Source organism: Rhyacophila brunnea, unplaced genomic scaffold (genome assembly GCF_057557595.1).
Source record: "Rhyacophila brunnea isolate RB1 unplaced genomic scaffold, BYU_Rbru_1.0 scaffold_40, whole genome shotgun sequence".
NCBI lineage: Eukaryota > Metazoa > Arthropoda > Insecta > Trichoptera > Rhyacophilidae > Rhyacophila > Rhyacophila brunnea.
In genome coordinates, this window is record NW_028233069.1 from 437,239 (window position 1) to 461,856 (window position 24,618).

Genomic DNA, 24,618 nt, shown 5'->3' on the forward strand with positions numbered 1-24,618 from the left:
TGGAATAATAATGTAGTGATGGTATTATTTGCAATGATTTAGAGTTTTATTGAACGTAGAGTAATATTAATAAATGATGTAAAAAACATTAAACTTATTTTTTTTTGTATTTTTGATAACCAGAATGTTAGAATAATAAGAAATAAATCTGATTCCATGCAACAATAATGTAATTTTTAAGAGCTAAAATAAATAATGTGCGAATAAAACGGATTGATAGTATGCAAGAATAATAATATAGCCATACTATTATATGGAATAATAATGTAGTGATGGTATTATTTGTAATGATTTAGAGTTTTATTGAACGTAGAGTAATATTAATAAATGATGTAAAAAACATTAAACTTATTTTTTTTTGTATTTATACAACCAGAATGTTAGAATAATAATAGAAAATTACGATGTCATACAACAATAATGTAATTTTTAAGAGCTAAAATAAATAATATGTGAATAAAACGGATTTCTAGTATGCAAGAATAATAGTATAGCCATACTATTATATGGAATAATAATGTGGTGATGGTATTATTTGCAATGATTTAGAGTTTTATTGAACGTGGAGTAATCATTAATAAATTATGTGAAAATCATTAAACTTATTTTTTTTGTATTTATATAACCAGAATGTTAGAATAATAAGAAATAAATCTGATTCCATGCAACAATAATGTAATAATTAAGAGCTAAAATAAATAATATGCGAATAAAACGGATTTCTAGCATGCAAGAATAATAGTATAGCCATACTATTATATGGAATAATAATGTAGGGATGGTATTATTTGTAATGATTAGAAGGTATATCGAACGTGGGGTGGTATTGACGAATGATAGAAAGCCCATTGAATTTGTTTTTATAATTGGTTTTGGTTGAATACATAACGAATTGTGTGAGTTTTTGTATGGGGTCTATTGAAAACTAAGATTATTATATGCATACCCACTTTAAATGGGTGATTTTAAATGATTATTTTATATGATTGATTCGGTTAACCATTTGTTAATTTATTTTCCATGGTCAACTATTTGTTAATTATATTTGCAGTGGTGAACAATTTTATTAGTTCTACAGTGGTCATTTTGATTTGTTACTGTACACAGATAATGAATTTTCGTACCCCCTAAGAAAATAGAATGACGAAGCGTGTGGCGTATTTCTACGATCCGAACATATCGACCTATCATTATGCTTCAGGTCACCCTATGAAGCCACTTAGAGTACGCATGACGCATTCCCTGATCACGAGCTACGGGTTGTATCGGCATATGCAAGTACATCGACCGGTGCATGCCTCATTCGAAAATCTAACAAATTTTCATTCGACCGACTATATAAATTTTCTTCAAAGTGTTACTCGGCACAATATGAATGAAATGTCCAACGATCTTCATAAATTTAATGTTGGTGAAGATTGTCCAGTTTTTCAAGGGTTATATGATTATTGTCGGTCAACAACGGGTGGGACTTTAAGTAGTGCTTATAAGCTCAATTCAAAAGCAGCAGATATTGCTATCAACTGGTCGGGCGGTCTTCACCATGCCAAAAAGAGTGAGGCATCCGGGTTTTGTTATGTTAATGACATTGTTATTGGTATTCTTGAGCTTTTGAAATATAATGAGCGGGTTCTTTATATTGATATCGATGTTCATCATGGTGATGGTGTAGAAGAAGCTTTTTATACTACTGATCGAGTATTCACCGTTTCCTTTCATAAATTCGGTGACTTCTTTCCTGGTACCGGCGCTTTACATGATATTGGGGAATTTAAAGGCCGTGGCTATTCGGCGAACATTCCATTGAGGGATGGCATAAACGATAACAGCTATGCATATATTTTTAAGCCCGTGATCGAGAATATTATAAATCGATATAGACCGACTGCTATTGTCCTTCAATGCGGGGCAGATAGTCTTTCAGGTGACAGATTAGGATGCTTCAATCTCTCACATAAGGGACATTCACAGTGTGTAAGTTTCATAAAAAGTTTTAATATTCCACTTCTAATTTTAGGCGGTGGAGGTTATACTGTGAAAAATGTCTGCCGAGCTTGGACATACGAAACCTCTAAACTTTTAGGCGTGGAAATCTCTAACGATTTGCCCTTCAACGAATTCTACGAACACTTCGGTCCTGATTATTCCATCAATGTTCGTAGTTCAAATGCAAGCGACCACAACGATAAATCTTTCCTGGATAGCATTATTTCATCAACACACGAAAACTTGAAAAAGGTTGTTCATGTTCCCTCTTGTCAAATTATGGAAATCCCACCTGATCTTATTAACGAAGAGAGTGACGAGGAAGTTATCTGGAACAGATTCAAGGAATCAGGGGGTAGTCTTTATGATGAGTCTAATATGGACTCGGATTCTAACTTTTGATATCGAATAAAATTATGTTTCATACTAACCACAAAATAAATAAAGTTAATTTATTGATACTACATTATAAAATATTATGTAATCAACATTATTATTGTATATCGAATAAAATTATGTATCATACCAATCAGAAGTAAAATAAAGCTAAAAGATTGATAATACATTATCTATGTAATCAATATTATTATTGTATATCGAATAAAATTATGTATCATACCAATCACGAAATAAAACAAAGCTAATTTATTGAATCTACATTATCTATGTAATCAATATTATTATTGTATATCGAATAAAATTATGTGTTATACCAATCACGAAATAAAACAAAGCTAATTTATTGAATCTACATTATCTATGTAATCAACATTATTATTGTATATCGAATAAAATTATGCATCATACCAATCACAAAGTAAAAAGAAGCTAATTTATTGATACTACATTATCTATGCAATCAACATTATTATTATAATCCTTAATGTTTACTGCCATAAAATATTGCTACATCCTGTTATTACTATATTTATGTGATTTTAAATTGATTATTGTATTGATGTTAGGATCAAATTTATATGTTGTAATTTCAATTTTAGTTATGCAAATTTTTTTACTCTGTACTGTCATTGCTCTATAGAAAAGATTTGCTTAATAATTATTTAAACTCATCTTATTTACACTCTATTAAAACTGTTATCTTCTTTAAAGACTTATAATTATGTATTATCATTAAGAATTATTACATTGTTTCCGTTATAGACATAATTATTATATTAATGTTATCATAAAATATTATTGCATCCATGTTATTACTGCCTAATTTGTAAATCTGAACATGAATAATACGCTAGTCCTACATTAAGATATTAAGAATAACAATAGAAGCATGCGCACTAGCGATAGAATTGAGGGAAACGCTTGAATGAATATGTCTTGAAAGAACAAATACAAAAGTTGATTGATAATATGATGTTATTGAATGTGACATTAGCCAAGTCAGGTGTAAAGAGAAATCCAAGTTTTTACATGAACAAATAAAAACTGTAAAAAACCAAACCATAAATATAAAAATAATAACAGTCTGTTATTATTAAATAAATTTTATAATAATGAGTATATTTATCCTCATTTGTTCTTGAATTATCATATCTTGCATTAAGTGTAAATATAATCATATCTGTGTTATTAGTGTACCATGTTAAATATTATATTATTAATATGTTTGTATAAATACAATCACATCTGAGTTATCATTGTACCATGTTAAATATTATATTATTAATATTTTGGCATAAATATAATCACATCTGAGTTATCATTGTACCTTGTTAAATATTATACTATTAATATTTTTGTATAAATACAATCACATCTGAGTTATCATTGTACCATGTTAAATATTATAATATTCTATGTTGATTTCACTTTAAAACTATTATTATAGTTATGTTATTATTATAATCATGTTCTTTTCATGTTTATTTTGTTATTAAACCTTCAATTTAATAATACTTCCTCATCGCAGCCGCATAAATATATCAATTTTTAACAATTTTTTTAAATATCACCTTGATGTTTCAAGTAATAATACACATAAACTAGTTTTAACGCGTCTTATTAACTTATATCTCCACATAACATATCCTGCTAAACTCTTTAGCATATATTTTATTCCAGAAGAAATCTTTTGTTTTTTGGGTAATTATATTTTTTTACCGTGTTATTGATAAAAAAATAAAATTGTATAATTTACTATAATTAAATCACCTTAAATAACTTCCTCATCATTTTCATGTGAAATATTACATTTTTTTGAACATATTACTATATTTTGTATGTTCAAACTTTAATAAATTTAACATTTCCCAAATAATTATAATTCATTTTTATATAAAAGATTGCTTTAAGTCAAATTATAACTCTTTAAAATTATTTATACTTTCAAGCTTTAATAAAATCAGCATTTACATCATTTTTATATAAAAGATTGCTTTAAGTTTAAAACTCACACCTTAGAAATTATTTATGTGTTCTAAAAAATTTCAATTGTTATATTCCCATGATTATTGAAAGTCTGAGAATCACATTATCTATAAAGATCTGTTTTTCATTTAAATTTTCTAACTGTCTATGAATAGCATGATTCTTCAATATAAAATTCCAGTCTTTATTTTACTACCATTTAAATTATCAGAACTCATCACACACTCCACTTTTATACTAATTCTATCAGCTCTAACAATACGAATTAAATACGATATTCTTAATATTTTAACTTGCTTAAATTTTATGTAAATATCCTAAAACAGTATCTAAATTTTTTTTCTTGTTTCTTAGTCGCTTTATACGCTCATCTCATCCTTCAATCAACCATTCCATAGCGATCCTCTGGTGATTCATTCACACACAAAATAAAATTACGTTCTCGAAATTACAAAAGTTAATAGAAAAATATCGATAAATTTTCTTCATTTTCTTCAAATTATACAACTAGTGCCTTAAAAAATACCTTTTTTGTGCGAAATATTCCGTTCTTTATTGCTGTATATTTTCTTCAGCCAACTAATTCATCCAAATTCCTACATTTAACAGGCTTTTTAAACTTTATTTTGCTTGCAAAGATTTTTTTTATTTAATAATTAGAAATATATTTTTAAAATTTCCCGAAAAATCTCTTTTTTTTGCAAGAAAACTAAAAAAATTACATAGTAGGCTGTTATTTTAGTTGATTCAACTATATCACAACTTCAAGAGAAAGCTAAGGTACTTTTTATATACTATATTTATATTGTTTGTTATTTTTTGCTTTCTCATATAAATAAAGTTTAAAAATAAATTCAGATTGTGGCCCTCTTCTTGTTATAAACCTAAAACGCTACCATGATAGTAAAATAACCATTGTTTTTATAAGAATAAAGACAAATTTTTGCCTAAAAGAAAATTTTTGAACGAAAATAAGCAATATAGGGTTTTGTAAGCACGCAATAATAAATAACTATAGTATTACATGTGTATGATAGACTACAATATAAAAAGGACATAAGCGGCAATAGACATCTAAATAATTATTTTTTTATCAAAATGGAATAAATATTAAATTCATTTTTGTTGATTAATATGGTTTAACCCCCCAACAAAAAAAATTAAAAAAATTTAACACGGTTGAATTCTATAATTAACATTTTATGTATTTTATATTTTAAAGTTTAATAATACATATTGTAAAATTTAGATACGGTACAAATGTATAGAACGAAACTTAATGCCCGAAAAATGCAAAAAACCATTTTAAAAATTAATGTGCAGTATTTCATACATAAGTTGGCTATAAATCAGCATATACAGATATATCTTATACATATTATTCAAAATAAAAAGATATGGTTTTTATGCCATATGAACCACGCCTCTATGCCTCATATAAATGTATGATAAGTGAATATTTGTTAAAAAAATAGAATACTGATTTTTAAGATATAATCTTAGATAAAAAAGAAAAGTGTTTAAAACTAAATATACCTTTCGAAACGAACATTCAAAAAATCAGCAAATATAGAATCTTTATAGCAATATAAATTGTATAAAGCAGTATATCTTTTTGTTTTTACTGTAGATTTATAATGGTTTATCCTGATTGTAATTTCATATTATTTAACTTTTACCTGGGCATGCTTTTATTTGACTATATATATTTAATTTTGATATTTAACTAAATTATTCTGGCTTACATATAATTTATGTACTATTTTAATTTTCAGTATTTTTTAGATCATCGTAATCTTTAATTATTGGTAGTTTTCTGCTATAAATAATTGCAAAGTAAGATAAATTACTTAAATTCCAAAATTATTATTTTTATCAACAATTATAGCGGAATTTTTATATCTTTTTATTATTAACAATATCGCATTTTATTAATTATTTTTCGACAGCAGAGAATTTTTCAAATAAAATAAATTTAAAATATTTATTGTGGACGTATTTATTATTGATCAACAGGTATTAAGAAACTCACTCTATATTACAGCTTCACCAGGTTCAATTCAAATTAATAGAAAATTTAGAAGAAATACTTCATACTAAACTATTTTTAACAAAAATTAATGTGCAGATATAACTTATATTAATGATTTTGAAATATTAACGTTGAATGGCAAATATTTATCTTCAAAACCAACCTAAGAAATTAAAAAAACAAATCGGTTTTCCTAGTTTGTCTTTTACAATAGAAAAATACATTTTGATAATATTTTATTGTATGAATTTTGTTAAATAATAATAGTGTGATTTTTTAATCTTCCAAAGCAGCATATTTTTTTGTTTTGATTAACTTTTCAGGAAATTTATAAAGTACAAAAAGCGTTTAGGGGAATATTTTTTTATTACAATACTTTATTTAAAAATAAATAAATCTGCTATAAAGCTATTAAATTTGGAATATTTCATACAAAAATAATTGTTGTCATTTTTTTTGTGATATATTTTATTTATTCATGGATCTGTATTTATATTGATCTAATATTATAAATCAACTAAAAAACAATAAGTGCAACCATTAATTTAGTACGGTCTAGATTTTTAGGCTCTTTACGTTCCAGAAGAAAAGTTAAATTTACAATTTTTTTAATATTATGTTGCTACGTATTTTTTTCTGCTTTGTATTGATGGTAGGTCTGAATATGTTCACCCTTAATATTTTAAAGATATTAAAAAATTTTGACTTTTTTTCAGGAATATTTTTGCCTTCAAATTATCTATTATAAAAATCTTGCTGTCGAAAAGGTATTGCTACTTTTTAAAAAAATAGTATTAGACTAAAATACAAACAACTCAAAAGGTAAAATTTTTTATTATTATAAAATTCATCTAATATATTAATAAAATAGGTCTTGAAATAAAGGTTGAAAAATATAATGGATTTAAGGTATTTCAATCTATCTTGTTTCACAATTACTACCATTCACTATTCTATTTTAGCTTTAAATAAAATAGCATCAAATTTTATGTTTTAAGGCACCATACAAAAAAATTATTCAAGTAGAAATTATACATGTCGAATAGGTTTTTTATATGTGAGGAAATTTTCTGCTCTTGTGCTTTTTACTATAAACGTCCTTAGTATTTATGAATTGGTGTCAGTATTCACAATAAACTTATTTTATCATGATCACTTACCGCGCTGTATGCTAGAATTAAACAAATGATCACGTTTTATTATCTTTTTAAGTGTAATTAAAAGCCCATTATTACTGATAACTTTATTCTTCTCATCCGCTTTTAATGGAATTCTTTAACCGGATTTTACAGCTATATATAAAATATTATTTCAAGGATACTACAAGTACAAGACAAAGATTATAGTATATGGCGTAACATGGGATGGAGAAGTAACATAATAATATAAAAAGTATCCGAAATAATTTGAAGTCACAAACCAAATCGAAGCATACATACAAAATATAGGATTGAGAAAAACCTTTTCCGAATAGATCTTGAGAAGAAGAGAAGTATTGAAGAAGACGTAACAGAAGATAAATGACCAAGAGTGACGATATAATGTGCTCACAAGAAAACAATCATGCTACGCTTGAATAATGAATATATAATTGCAATACCAAAATTAACCCCATAGTAAAGCTATAAAATGATAGTATATAATTTTAATATCACAAACTAATTAAACATCTAGAAAAAAATAAGTAAAATGTGAAAGCTTATTGAAATTATTATTTCTTTTAAAATAATAAACTAGTACAAGTAATAAGAACACTGCCGTCATCTGTTGATTTATAAAAAAATATATTGAAAAGTCCCTACTATCTTCCAGTAATTTTAGTAATCAGATACAATTTTATCCTTTAAATATAGCTAGTTATTATTTGAATATATCAACGGGATAGTTAAAAAAATGTCAGGGTTCTAAGAAAAAAATATGTACATTAAAATCCGTTCTGTTTAAGGTGCTTGAATATCCTCAACTAATTTATGAGATTTTATATAAAAATAGTGCATACAAAATATGCGGTTATAAAATAAAAATCCCTTTTACATTTTTTGTTTGATTTTTGTATCTGTACTAAAGAATTCAGTGCAATTATTGCTAAATAATCGCATTTGATGAAAATAAACAAACTCTATAAAATATTTATATTTTATTGCTGATGTAAAGTTTAGATTTACTTTTTTATTCAATATAATCGTGGCTTATATTTTATTTTAAAGATTTCTTAAACTACACTTTATTCATATTAAATCACTTCATAAATATAAAGTTTAAGAATATTACCATGTTAATCGTGGAAAATTATCAAAATGGTGAAAAAAAACTGTTATTTTTTGTATACATGTTTTCAAAAGCGGCTTTTATTATTTTCTTTAACTCAAAATCATTGTTGATATCGATGAAATAAACTAACGAAAACACGAAGAATACAAAGCTAGAATTATTTAGTGTACTCGAATAGAAAAAGAAAAAATAACAATATACCTTAACCCACAAAATGAAAGGTTTTACAACTTAAACCGTTTTCGAAAAATTGTAACAAGGGTTGGATATTCACTGGTAGATTTAAATGCAAATAACGACAATAATTATTTATATTCGTCTGTTTATTAATTTAAAATATATTATGTCAGATTGTGTAATTTAAAAGAATCGAAAAAAGAATTAAATCGTAACATCTTAGATGAATAGACACAAGATAGGGGCTGTGTGGTAAATGCTATTTTCTGTTTTAAAATATATCAGTCCATCAATCACCAGTTTTGTATATTCTATGACCAGTTATTTTCATTCTTATTTTCTAACGGAATAATGTTATTATAATCATACATAGTGCTTACTTAAAACTTATCGTAAATTTATGCGATATCGAATGAAATACTAGATTATGAACAGGATCTGAGTACATATAATCTTTACGATCCTTAATTAAATTTTTTGTTTGATGATTTATAAATAGAGATGAATTAGAGAATGATAAATGGAATCACACATTTAAGTTCATTATGTTTACAAATATATTGGGTGCACGTTAGCTCCATAAATTGCGTTTCTGTTGTTTTTATTTGAATTACATATCTTTTTAATGCTTCAACAAGGTTAAACGAAAATAATGCTAGTGTTAGACTATACTATAATGATGAGAGCATATTTATATAATTATTTCGATTCGAGATACAATGCAAACAAAAAAACCAGTTTAAATATAAATCAAACACAAAAATTACATTTTGATGAGTAATCGATTAATTTTTCTAAGTAATAATTAATCCTAAGAAGTGAAAGAAGATAGTATTAAGAATGTCTGGTATTTTAAATTTAAATATCTTATTAATGACAAAATATAATGATTAAAATATTTTTTAAAAATATTTTATGCAAAAAATTGTATAGATGATTGCCAAAAAACTTTAAACCATTCTACAATAAATTTAAGCTTTATTTATAAAAGCATCAAAAGATTAAAACATAGGAAAGATACAAGTAATTTACGAATATTATATTATAAAGACCTGGAAATAATATGTAGGTGTGGCAAAAATGCGTTAGAAGAAAAAAAGAGCTTTCTAGTATATCCACAAGATGATTCAAAAGTTGAGATTTATGTTTATTAAGACGAACTAATATATTATTTATTCTGTAAAAAAAACCTTGTTTCATAACTGTATATAACCTTGGATATATGACTTAATGCGGAAAAATTTTTGCTAGTTAATTTTATTTAAAAAGAATTTGAAGAACCCAATAAAAATGTCAAATTTTTTAAGTAATTTAGAATCAAAAATGGAAATAAGTCTAATTGGTTATTATTGAAATAAGAAACTGTTGCATTAAAATAAATTTGTGGTTTTTACATGCAACAAAGTTTATCAATGGCTTTATAAGCTACAAAAGATAGTTGTGATAGTTATAACTATATGTGTATGATTACATCTGTAATGAATATCAAGCTACCATATATATTAGAAAAGATACATGGTATAATAAAATTAAATTGAAATCAAGAAATTGCTATTACTTCTGTTCTTCTATTCCAAAAGTTACCCACAAAGAACTACATGCAAGCTGCTGGCATGAACCAAAGATCTTTGCTGTTTTATAAGTGAGGGTAAGAAACTAATAACAAAACATTATGGCGATAATAAAGTGAGAATGGTTGAAGCTAAATGTATTATTTAAGTTGATGGTACAAGTCTAACTATAAGTTTAAGTAATGTCGAGGAAGGAGACTAATGGACCAAACCTGGGCTTTGGCTATTTTAGACACAAGCAAATCACCTAGCAAAGTATTTACTACTATCGTTCTGAATATAACTAAAGCAACTCATATTATGTAATTAGCAGTTAAAGTGATATATACGGATGAATAAAAAGGCTAATATTATATTTGATAAAATGACCATGAATACCATAGGATCTCAAATACTGCATTAAAAATAGAAAGAAACTTAGATACGCATGGTTTAAGGTATTTTTTGTTTTTTTCTCAGAATAATGCTAAGTTGTATGAAGCTCTACTTGACTTAACATAAATTCAATGATAAGCTATTATTAATTTATATTAATATATATCATACTATTTTCAACAAAAAATTTTATATTTTTCTATATTAACTTTGTGTAAATTCAATTAATTTTAATTAATTGGATCGCCGGTGCAATTCGCTTACTGATACGATCACAAGGGATTTGTCTATTGATACAAAGTTTTCAATGTATATAAACTCCTATATAAAGTGATAATTAAAAACTAGTTTATTATGATACACAAATACAAATAAATTCAAAATATATTTTTTAATAAATTTAATCACATAATTAGAATGGATTTTAATAAACCTGGCAATAAGAATTTACATACACAAAGATCTATATTTGTAAAATAAAAAACGGCCAGATATCTAAATTACGAGAATGGTTTTTATTATCGAAAAAGCATTGATAAAATTCATGAAAAAGAATTTCCCACGTAATAAAGTTAGTAAGAACATTGCTTCAGTTATATTGTTTAATAATTCATGAGAAATACAGTGTAAATATCTTTATTTTTATAGTCAACTTGGATATCCACAATCCCAAAAAATTTTCTTTAAAATACTAAAGAGGCTTTACCCCAAGTGAATCGAGACTTCGTTTAGAATCACATATAGTAGGAATTTCTTCAGAAATGGGTTAAAATCGTTATTTTCATCATTATATGCTAGCTTTTGGTCTTTCAAAATATGACTCGGTGTTATATTTGATGCTGTGTTAAAATTTTATCATGAAATTTCTGTGATAAATGTGCAAATTTTTATTTTATTATAAGTTTATAGGCTTTATTTATATTTAAAAAAGAAATCAAGTGCGATTTTATGTTTCTATTATAGGAATAATAATATAATTAAGGATTTAGTTGGTTTTTTTGTAACTATTTATTCACTTAAATTGATTAATTTATAGAAATTCGTTTTTAAATACAAGATATAAAGTATTCTCACAATAAATTTCAATGTGTATGCCTTATGAAAACAATTATACCTTTTATTTATGTAATATTATAAAGACTTATTACTTTTCCAATAATTACATAATCATTTTTTTAGACTACTAAAACCCATATAAATTCTTATAATGTTGCACATATTATCAGGTAAAAATTTTTGCACTTTATTTTTATTGATTTTTCTTGATCTGATTAGATTCATATTTTCAATGTGTATATTTGGAATAATCGATAAAAAAACCACTCGGCATTTTGTTGTAATATAAAGAGAGACATTGGATATTTCAAATTTATCAAATTATTCTAGCCTACATAATCAACTTCGGTACAATTATTTAACGTTAATATTGATTTATTTGGTGATTTATTACTTTACCAACCACTGATTTTTTTGTGTTCTTTCTAATATCAACTATTTTGTTAAAAAAAGATTTTTAAACTATTTAATCCGCAAAATTTTATATTATTTATTCGTTTGATTATTTCAACATTACATTATATGTGAAATAAAAAGATTTTTAAATTAGGCATTCTTAGAAAGCTTGGTAGAAATAAATTTATGGAAGTGATGAGTATAATGATCGATTTATATTTTTTTAAATTAAGACAAATTAAATCATAGAAATTTTTTAGAATGTACCCAAGAAAGTATAGCTTAAAGTGTTGATATTTCAACCTCTAAAACTCCAAGTAATAACGAAAATAGTTTAAAATCCAATTTTAGCGACAAAAATTCACAAATAAATTCTGCAGAAAGATCTTGAAATAATTTTTTCTGTGCTAAAATAATTTAAAGTGTTCTTTATAGGAAAAAAAGACAAAAAATAAGAATAGATAATGTAGTAAAAACATGGTTTGTAATCTTTTTTGAATGTATAATAAGCTTAAAAAAATATAAATGAAAATCGCGTTTAAACAAAGTTTTTATTGTTAAAAAATGTATTTAGAACTCAAAATTAAACAGTTGAAATATAAATAACCGCGAAAACATAAAAACACATAAATAAATATTAAATAATATCAATAAGATCAACTAAATATTACTTGAATATTGATAAGAAGTCAATCTAAATCCGATTTTGATCATTAAAAAAGTTTATGATATTTTCTTGAGATTTGAGGTCAGAATATCCAGAAATAGGGTTATATTCAATTAAAATAAATTGAGAAAATCTAGGAAAAAAACCAGTTCAAATTATATTATTTTTTCGGAAATAATGGTTCATATCAAATAATATATTTAAATTAGGGTGGTATCTATTGAAATTCACAGAAGAGATCACAGTATTTTCCGAGCAATAAAAGTTTATAACATAAAGCATTGAAAATTTGGGTTATAATTGAAATTTACAGAAAAAATTATAGTATTTTCCGAGTTGTAAAAGTTTATATCATAGATATATTTGAATTGGGGGGGTCTTTGTCTAATTTTTAGTAAAAAAATTGATATTGTATAAATTTACATATCAATGATATAGTAAGCCAAATAAAAACAGATATATCATTAAAGAATAAATCGATTTAATTATTTTTAAAGATATTAAAACACTTTTTTATGAGTACTTGATTATATTTATAGAATATACAACTTTAATCTATATATTATAAAAATAACGACCGAGTTTGTTTCATATTATTGTGAATTTAACAAGATTAAATTATTAAGGTGTACAAAAATTACACAAATTTAGTACATCATTTTTTATCGAAAATAAATTTACATATGTTTTTTTATTGTAGAATAAAAAATAGACTTTAAATGTATTTAATTTTGTACTGAAAATACACAAAACAGAAATATTTCTTAACTCACAAGAAAAATATATAAGAAATAAATTTACATATGTTTTTTTATTGTAGAATAAAAAATAGACTTTAAATGTATTTAATTTTGTACAGAAAATACAAAAAAAAGAAATATTCTTTAACTCACAAGAAAAATATATAAGACATAAATTTACATAAGTTTTTTTGTTATAGAATAAAAAATAGCCTTTAAATGGATTTAATTTTGTACTGAAAATACACAAAACAGAAATATTTCTTAACACACAAGGAAAATATATAAGACATAAATTTACATATTTTTTTTTATTATAGAATAAAAAATAGCCTTTAAATGGATTTAATTTTGTACTGAAAATACACAAAACAGAAATATTTCTTAACACACAAGGAAAATATATAAGACATAAATTTACATATTTTTTTTTATTATAGAATAAAAAATAGACTTTAAATGGATTTAATTTTTTACAGAAAATACAAAAAACAGAAATATTCTTTAATTTACAAGGAAAATATATAAGACATAAATCTACATAAGTTTTTTTGCTATAGAATAAAAAAATTGACTTTAATTGAATTACATTTTGTACAGAAAATACACAAAACAGAAATATTTCTTAGCACACAAGAAAAATATATAAGACATAAATTTACATATTTTTTTTTATTATAGAATAAAAAATAGACTTTAAATGGATTTAATTTTTTACAGAAAATACAAAAAACAGAAATATTCTTTAATTTACAAGGAAAATATATAAGACATAAATCTACATAAGTTTTTTTGCTATAGAATAAAAAAATTGACTTTAATTGAATTACATTTTGTACAGAAAATACACAAAACAGAAATATTTCTTAGCACACAAGAAAAATATATAAGACATAAATCTACATAAGTTTTTTTGCTATAGAATAAAAAAATAGACTTTAAATGTATTTAATTTTGTACAGAAAATACAAAAAACAGAAATATTCTTTAATTTACAGGGAAATTATTACCAATATAACTACTAAATTTTTGAGACTTAAAATGTAAACATAAATGCGCAATTTATTTACAAAAAATAAATACTCTGATTCGCATACATTTGATTTAAAAGGGATATTCAATAAAAAGAACTTATGCAAGATATTTTCTAAGATTTACACAGCAATTTATTTCCATCGATTTCTATTTTATCAACAAAAAAAATCATTTTTCTAAATTCAAATCCAAATTCGTGGCTATCTCATTTCAAATAGAAATGATAGAGCGCTTTAGTTTAAATATTTCCTGATACATATCGCCTTATCCCATTTAATATTTCTTTATCAAACCCAATATTTTCCTTTAATTACACATTTCAATACTTTCCATCTCATATTTTCATTCGGCACATGGTTTTATATTTCATCTATAATTTTTCAATAGACTTGTAGTATTTAAAATAAGAAGAAACCCCTTGATTCAAATAATGAAGAGTGATAAAGAATTACAGCCAAAGCCAGTCGAACCAATTACAGAAAAGAAAGTACCAGAAGTTGATGCAAAGCACACACCGCCTGTATTGCATGTTCTTAAGGATACATTACATCTTACATCAACAGACATAAATGTTGATATAGTAGCGAATACAAAAAATCAAGCGGATAATTCCTTACTTGAATCGAAATTAACATCAAGTCATCTTCTTTCATTTTCTCGCACGATCAATCCACCAAATCTCCAATCCGCACATTCACTCAGTTTTTACCTCCAAAACTATAAAAGGAAGCCTGTGGAAAGTGCTTTACCAGAGCCTACACCGCTTGAATCAAACATATTATATACACCGCATCTTCCCATGCTTCTCCGCATAAAAGATCTTCTTCTTTCATTAACGATGCCGCCTGTTGTTAATGAATCAGTGCAAATAAACCAAAACACGATGCAAAAAATGTATTCAACGCTTGTATCCAAACAAATTCCGAAGCAATACAAGAATATAAGACAATTGCGCAGTATCTTAGTTATAAATAAGCGGAAGATTGGCATAGTTTGTGTCCGTGAGATTAAACGTGCTTTATCGAAGACAATGAAGACAAATCCGGCACTTAAGTCAAAGAAGATATCGCGAGAAATAGGTATTTATTTTAAGAAAGGTGCTATACAGAAGAAAGCAGTTTTGAAAGTTGTTAGTGATACTGTGGATGTTGTTCCGAAAAGTGATGGCCGGGGTTTAACTGCTTATAAGCGGAGAATGGAAAAAGCATTGGCTAAAAAGCTTGAGGAAGAGAGAGAAGCTGTTAGGCAAAGACGTAAACTTAATTTTTTGATTACCCAGACAGAACTTTTTTCACATTTTATGTCGAATAAAGGAAAAAATGTTTTGGAAGAAAAGGGGGGAGGAGAAAAAAAGATGCTTGATTTCGATAATGATGAGTTTGATGAAGATGATGATTTTAGAATTGCGAGGGAAAATGCGCTTGATGCTGCTAAGAAACAGAAAATGAAAGTTGATAATTTTGACGATACCGGTAATAATACGAGACCTGATTCTATTGATGATAGAGGCAATAACCAAAATGGAGAAAATAGAGAGGATAATCATGGGTCTGATACCTTTACAGGCAACACTACAAACATTATTAATGCCTCAAATAATTATAACAATAATAATGACCATAATCATATGGATGCTAACAATATCAACAATAATATTGATAACAATAATGCCTCTAAAAATGACAATGCTAATAATAATGCGTATACCGATGTTGATACCAACAATAACAATACATATGGCAATATTAACGATACATCTAATAATAGTGTGAACAGTGACTGCAATAAAATCCCTATAAGCAATAACAACGAATTATCTGTTAGTTCTATGAGTAGTAAAATTGTTTCACAACCCAAAGATCTTAACGCAACATTAAAAAGGTATCAACTAGAAGGACTTTCATGGCTCACGAATCTCTATGACAATGGTATAAATGGAATCCTGGCAGACGACATGGGCCTTGGAAAGACAATTCAATCAATAGCATTTCTTGCTCTTCTAAAAGAAAGGTACACCATCGAAGGCCCATTTTTGATTGTAACTCCAGCATCAACTTTACACAATTGGATATCAGAATTCGAAAAATTTCTTCCTTCATTTAACGTTGTTCTTTACGCTGGAAGCGTCTTAGAACGCAAGAATCTTCGAAAAGGAATAACATTTAAGTACAATGCAAACAAAAACGCAGTAAACGTAATGGTAACATCGTATCAAATGGTCGTAACAGATGAGAAATTCTTTAAAAGAACACGATGGACTTATATGATCCTTGACGAAGCACAGGCTATCAAGTCAAGCTCAAGTATTCGATGGAAAACTTTACTTAATTTAAGTTGTAGAAATAGATTGCTATTGACGGGAACACCCGTTCAAAATACCATGGGAGAATTGTGGGCACTACTTCATTTTATTATGCCTACACTTTTTGATAGCCATGAAGAGTTCAGTAAATGGTTCTCCAAAGATATAGAAGGAAAGGAAAAAAGAAAAGGGAAATTCAATAATAATGAAGATGCTGTTTATAACACAGATCCCTCTACGCAAAATAATTTTGATGGAAATACGCCAAATAACACGGATCCAAATACTCAAAATAACACGGATCCAAATACTCAAAGTAATATTGATGAAAATATACAAAACAATATGGAAATAAACAATCAAAACAATTCAGATCCAAATTCTCAAAATAACACAGAGAAAACAAATGGTCCAGGAAAAGGGTTAGATGCACAACTAAAAAGACTCCACATGATCCTAAAACCATTCATGCTTAGAAGAGTAAAAGATGACGTTAAAGACGAATTAGGAACAAAAACAGAAAAAGTAATAATGTGCGAAATGAGCATTCGTCAAAAGAAATACTACAGAATGATCCAAGAACAAAGAAAAATATACGACGATGATGTTATAGCAAGTGCATGCTCAAATTCCGAAAAACAAGGCGAAAATGAGGAAGGATTAATGAATGTCATGATGCAATTCAGAAAGGTGTGCAATCATCCCGATCTTTTTGAAAGAGAAGAGGTAAGAGTTGGAATGTCTTTTGGAACTTGTGATGTTGTTGGAAATGGTTATGTTACACGTATTGGGAAAAATAAAATTGAATATAAAGTACCTAAAATTGTAGGTGATTTCGTTTCTGAAAAATCTTCAATTCATTCTTCTATATTCTTTGAAAAAATAAGAGACTATAGCACTACCCATGTTGGTATAAATAATTACAATACCAATAATCATGATAATAAAGATTCTGAAGGTTATCGAGATATCAATGATATAGATCTTGATAATGAAACGAAGAGAAGAAAAGTCAATCAAATATATTCTCCGCTGTTTAATTCAAAATTCAAAATAGATACGTTAAATTTATTTAAGATAAATAAGGAATCAACTTTCATAAACGAAACTACAGATAAACTGCAATCCAGACAGGAAAATTATACCAAATACAATAATATATATGTAGAAAAGGTCATAGCACCCGAAATTAACCCCTTAACAACTTCCAGGCCTTATATCAGCATGTGCATCCAAGAAAATGATTTTAATAGGTACAATCCGTATAACACAACAAATACAAGTTATTACGACCAAAATATCGATTCAGAGGATAAAAATGAAGAAACCAATTTTATAAATTCGAATCCTATACACATAAGAGACACACAAAATCAATTATACGATCACAAAATCTTTAAATACATCACATCCGGCTCATTAACATCTACAAACATCGAAATCCCTCGCCTAGGAACATTCATAACAGACAGTGGGAAACTAACAATATTGGATATTCTTTTATCCACCCTAAAATCAGAAGGAAAAAGAATCCTAATATACTTCCAAATGACCAAGATGATGGACTTAATGGAAGACTACCTCATAAAAAAAGGATATACATACTCAAGACTCGACGGCTCATCTCGCTTAAAAGTAAGAAGAGATCTTGTCAAAAATTGGCAAGAAACAAACGAAAAATTTATTTTTATTTTGAGTACTAGAGCCGGTGGCCTCGGCATAAATCTTACTGCTGCCGATACTGTCATCTTCTATGATAGTGACTGGAACCCAACAGTAGACCAACAAGCTATGGATAGAGCACACAGGCTCGGACAAACTAAAGACGTGGTAGTCTATAGATTGATCATGAAAAATAGTGTTGAAGAAAGAGTTATGGAAAGAGCGGGAAGAAAAGGAGAAATACAGAAAATGGTCATTAAAAGTGGTGAGTTTAATAAGTGGTAAGACAAACGTGCCTTATATCGAATAAATTGTATCAAGAGAAGTTTATAAAGGGCCAAATACAGATAACAGAATTCAATAAATGATGAACGAAAGTAACTTATAATCAAATAAATTGTATCAAGGGAAGTTTATAAAGAACCAAATACAATGAACAGAATTTAATAAATGATGAACGAAAGTAACTCATAATCTAATAAATTGTATCAAGGGAAGTTTATAAAGGACCGAATACAGATAACAGAATTTAATAAATGATATACAAAAGTAACTCATAATCTAATAAATTGTATCAAGGCAAGTTTATAAAGGACCAAATACAATGAACAGAATTTAATAAATGATGAACTAAAGTAACTTATAATCTAATAAATTGTATCAAGAGAAGTTTATAAAGGACCAAATACAGAGAACAGAATTTAATAAATGATGAACGAAAGTAACTCATAATCTAATAAATTGTATCAAGGGAAGTTTATAAAGAACCAAATACAATGAACAGAATTTAAGACGAAGTGAATTTAATAAATTGTAACACAAAAATGCCTATTAGCAAATAAATTGTATCAAGGAAGGTTGATAAAGCACTAGATACAGTAAAGGATATAATAAAATAAATCATTTTAAATAGTAGCACCTGATAAAAACAAATAAAAAGATGCTTTCAAATAAATTAAGGCGTAAATTCATATAAAAACCGCCTTAAGTAAATAAAAACGCTATTTAGTAAATACATGTAAAAATGATCAATAATAGGCATATACTATTCGATAAAAAAAAACTAAAGTAACGGTATGCCTGAAAATTTTTTTCCACCTGATTTAGAATCATATAAAATAAAAAAACATGTTATTGAAGTATATAAAATTAGTGCCACGCCCGGATGGTTTTTTTCACATAAAGTATTCGCAAATTTTTATTTATTCATGGGCTAATTTTTACTTTTCATGTTTTCTCGCACAAAACTTTACATTGATCTATTTTACATGTTTGCTGTATACTATTTAAAGCACAATATCCTTATAGTCTTCCTAAATACATCTTCTACGCTCAAAACTTATGTATTCAAGCGTTAATATTTATATCTCAACTTTTGATTTCTTTTTTTTAAATATCACAAATTTTGCTTCCTTTGATTGTAGTTCCAATACAATTCATCGCTTGTTTCTAAAACATATAGGCTAAAGGGTTTTTTATAGCCAATTTTTTTTGTATACTTCTCGTGCATAATATTTCCGATCTTCTTAAAATATAATAATTTTTTTTAGATATTATTGATACACTAAGAAGTGTATAAATTAATTTGATTTATGTATTAGCTTATTAGGTTTTCTTTTTATTATCTGTTAAACAAAAACTTATATGGTTTCAAAAAAAGTAATTATAGTGTCATATTTCGTTACATCCTCTTCAAAACCTTACACTATACATCTTTCACAAAAAAGTATCCATTCTTAGTGTCCAAGAATCTGTTTTTATTTAAATCCCCAACCTCTTAATATGCGACTTATAGTATTTTGTGACTATAACATCCATGTTATATTGAATAATACTATTATTTTCCATATATGTTCAAATCTGAAAACGTTAATTTCTCAAAAAATATTATTTCTCGGGTTATAATTTGCAACATGAATTAATTATCAATACTGGTTATTCATTTTTTATATTAGTATAATTATTTTCATCCTTCAATCAATATAAAAACATTACATCAATTATACAATTGTTTGATATCTATTTTTATGTATTTGATAAAATTTAAATTGATTTGTGTATAGTTTCTAATTTATCACTTATGCTCATTTTCAACCAAGTTAAAATTTAGATGGCTTTATAGAACAGATTTGCTTAATACTTATTTCAGTCACATCATATTTACAATCCTGCTCAATGCATATTCGTCTTTAAAGACTTATTAATATAATTTCAACTTCAAGTTCATCTCTTTTACGCGAGTCTTCACTTTCATTGGAATTATTATCTCATTAATATACAACGTATATCATTTTGTGACCAAAAAATCAGCTTTATATGGTTTTTTTATTGTATAAATGTTTTCCTTATGAAAATGAACAAGCTTTTTTTAAATAAATTTGTGTGATTCTTACACTATATTATAGAATAACAAAAAATCATATTCCAGACATCTAGATATTTAATAAAACCATATTGTTATTTTTTTTCTACACAAGGAATTTTTTTTTAAATTTTATGTTGTATTTAGAATTTGTTTTTTATCATACATTTTCTGCTGTTATTTTAATATATAAAATATTCATATATGCCAAATTACTCCACCGTACAAATTATGGTTACGTATTTGGCACATAAAAATTCATGATACATGGAAACACTATAAATTTTTTATAAAGTCAAAGATAATGTATCAAATACATGTCATTTGAATAACATTCCTAGTTCATGTGTAAATGTAAGAATTTTAAAAACCAAAGCATTAAAAAAGAATTCATATCTGTGATGTTGAGTAAAGTAGGAAATTTCTCACTGGTGAACACAAATAAGAAATCTTTAAATAAATAAAGTTCTTTAAGAGAACTTAATATGCTAAGTTTATACTTTTTCATTAAAAGATATAGGCAATTTTCATCTAAAGCTTATTTTAATGATTCGTTTTTCTTGCGAAAGAAAACATTTTTAAATTATTTTTATATGCACAAATTCATTATAACAATTTACGAAGTTTTTATATAATTCTCAAACGAATGGTATTCTTATATTTATGAATCGTAATTCTAAATTTTCTCTTCAAGCATATCGCATTGATTTTCTGTGGACACATAATTATGTAATCTTAGACATATTCTCTTCTTGTTCAAAAACTCTCTTCTTTTTTTAAATTATAATCGAATTTATTTTGATTTATTTATGTTTATTTCTATTACTTTTAGGAAGTTCGCTTTATATTAATAGGAACCATTGCTATACGCTGTGTCTCTCTGTGGGACTCCCCCAGCACTTATTGTCACCCGTAATCACCGTGGATTGGGCCTTTTCTCATAGGCGGCAGTCATTATGTGGAGGGAATGAGATTCTGTCTACTGTTCATCGCTAAGGTATACAAGCTAAAACCACACTCTTCACTTACATATCTATATATTTGCTGAACGGTGTGGGATCTTTTTCCATACTGGAGGCACAGTTCAACGGCTTACACAGCAACCACTTATTTCCCATGGCTTTTAAATGCTTTATCACTGGCTACAACCTTTGGGGATCTTTCTTTAGTGTAAATTCGTTTAAAAATTAGTGGGATGGGTGGAAGTGAAAACCGTATCTACTCATAAAAGCGCCGACTTGTAAACCACATAACCATACTACCCTTTTAACAAATTATATGTATTTTCATGAAATTTTATATTTAAATTTATATAAAAATGGCGAGAAAGTAAGTTGTATAAGTTACAACTATACTAAATCAAGTTATTCTATTTTTTTTATCGAGAATCTAGTAAGACTCGCACCTTTTGATTTAAAATACAATTAGATAAAATTATGGTATATAAAAGTACTTTCAAATAGGAATTTTTTTAAAAATCGATTCATCAGTATTTATATTATACAATATATGCTCTCTATCTAAAAAATTTTACATTCAAATTTCTATCCAAATATCACCCATAAATTCGGTTTTTATGTGGTATTCATAAGTTTTACAAGTATTTATATAAATTACTATATTTCTTTCTAATCACTTAAATAATTCTAGGTGGACTTATTCTTGTCTTTTGTTGTTATTTTAAGCATATGTATATCAATATTTTTTAAGCTCAGACAGTGTAATACATATACAATAACAAAATTAATAATTTCTATACCTTTAAAAATTTCAATTTTGTGCAATAATTCTGTGATACTGAAGAATTGAAGCTAAATTGAATTTTCTTAGCCCAATCAATATATTTGATACCCTAATATATCAAAAATATTTATTCTACTTTAGTCTGGAATATAAAAGCAAGGGTGGGATCCGCACCCTCACTCTAAGCACATGACTTTTTACGCCATGCCTTAATTACAAGGTTAATTTCTAATATATATACCAAAAATACTATAGAATTCCATACTCACAAAAGAATATTAGCGAATTAAAAATAAGGCAATCGATATTAAATATAAATTAATAAGTATTATTTGCAAATGCAACTAGAATTTATATTTCAATACTATAAAAGAAATACACAAAATCCTATTTTTAAATACATTTGAAATGTGTACTTAATTTTGAAATTTTCAACATCAAAATAATGGTATAGAAACAAATATTAAAATCATTATTCAACAAAATTATTGAACAAATAAATTAGAAAAGAACATTTTAGAGGTATATTATTGTTTAATATTTATTATAAATCAGCTATGTATTTTAAAATGTTTAGCAAACAATAAATTTTGATTAAACTTAAAAACTCTACAACAAAGAATGCAACACATTAATATTAGAAAAGAGCGTAAAACCTTTGCATAGCATTAGAAATAAAAGATATGCTATAATTAAAAAAATGTTTCTATTATATAATCATAAAAACTCTACTATCAGCAGTTTAAATAACAAAAGTAAACACCTTTTAATCTATCAAACTTAAATACTGTTTAAAAGGAAAAAAAATATATAAACTTTATGTATGATTAATCAAAAAAAGGGCTTTTCGGATTATTTTGTGCCGCATTTTGATCTTTAAAAATATTGGTATAAATAATTGTAGCTTAATATGTAAAATATTTTCTTTTTGCAAAAAAAGAATGAAAAATTAAAAAAAGGATTGTCCCAGATAAATAAATATTTAAGATAAAAATTAAGACTTGTGGATGTTAATTTATACATCAAAGGTTTTATTTGATGCTATAAGGTTTATGAACGCTACATTATGTAAATTTAGTTATAGGTGTTTTGCAATTTATATTTATCTATTAGAAAATTTAAAAAACTTAAAAAATATAATATCTTTTAGAATTGTATAGTTAAAAAAATAAAATTGCAAATAATGAGTAAAAGTGAAAGAAAAATAACTTGATTATTATTCAAATAAGATGTAAAGTGATTTGATCTGGCTTATTCAGAATGTAATAGTAAATATACGGTTATAAGTAATCACCAATTGATATAAGACTTACTAATTTCAGCTAATATGAAGCTATTTTCATACGTATGCAATTGTAGTTATATGTAATAAAGTTTTTTTTTCAATTATAAAACCTAAATATTGGATAGAATAACTACTTATAGCAAAATAAAAAATTAGAGCCTAATATTAGACTAAAATTCGGTGTTCACAGATTTTAAGACAACATACGATGCACTCAATAGCAAGATGTGGCATAAAATAATCTTAGATTCGTGTTTATCACATCTCCATTCATATTTATATATGTGTATTAAATATTGCGGTAAATATAATTAAACAAGATTCGCATTAGATTTTTTTTCTAAATCAGTCCGATAAATGGCTTCTGGAATTTTACAGTGTAAATAATAATGCTTTATTAAGATTAAATAAAATATTTCCCCCAAAGAAATAATTTAAGCAATATTAAAATTTCGTACAAAAATTATATGTATCTAAAATCCAAAGACTGTAATAAAAGATTAAACGATTCTCTCATAATGCAAATAGATTAGGATCTCATAATATTTTTATTGAATGAAAATATCATTAAAA

At 25.9% G+C, this 24,618-nt stretch overlaps 2 pseudogenes; both read left to right on the forward strand.

Moving 5' to 3' along the window:
• Nucleotides 1-1,140: 1,140 nt before the first annotated feature.
• On the forward strand, nucleotides 1,141-2,388 carry LOC147066695 (histone deacetylase HDAC1 pseudogene; annotated as a pseudogene).
• Nucleotides 2,389-16,519: 14,131 nt separating this feature from the next.
• LOC147066696 (uncharacterized) lies at nucleotides 16,520-18,940 on the forward strand (annotated as a pseudogene).
• The last annotated feature ends 5,678 nt before the right edge of the window (nucleotides 18,941-24,618 follow it).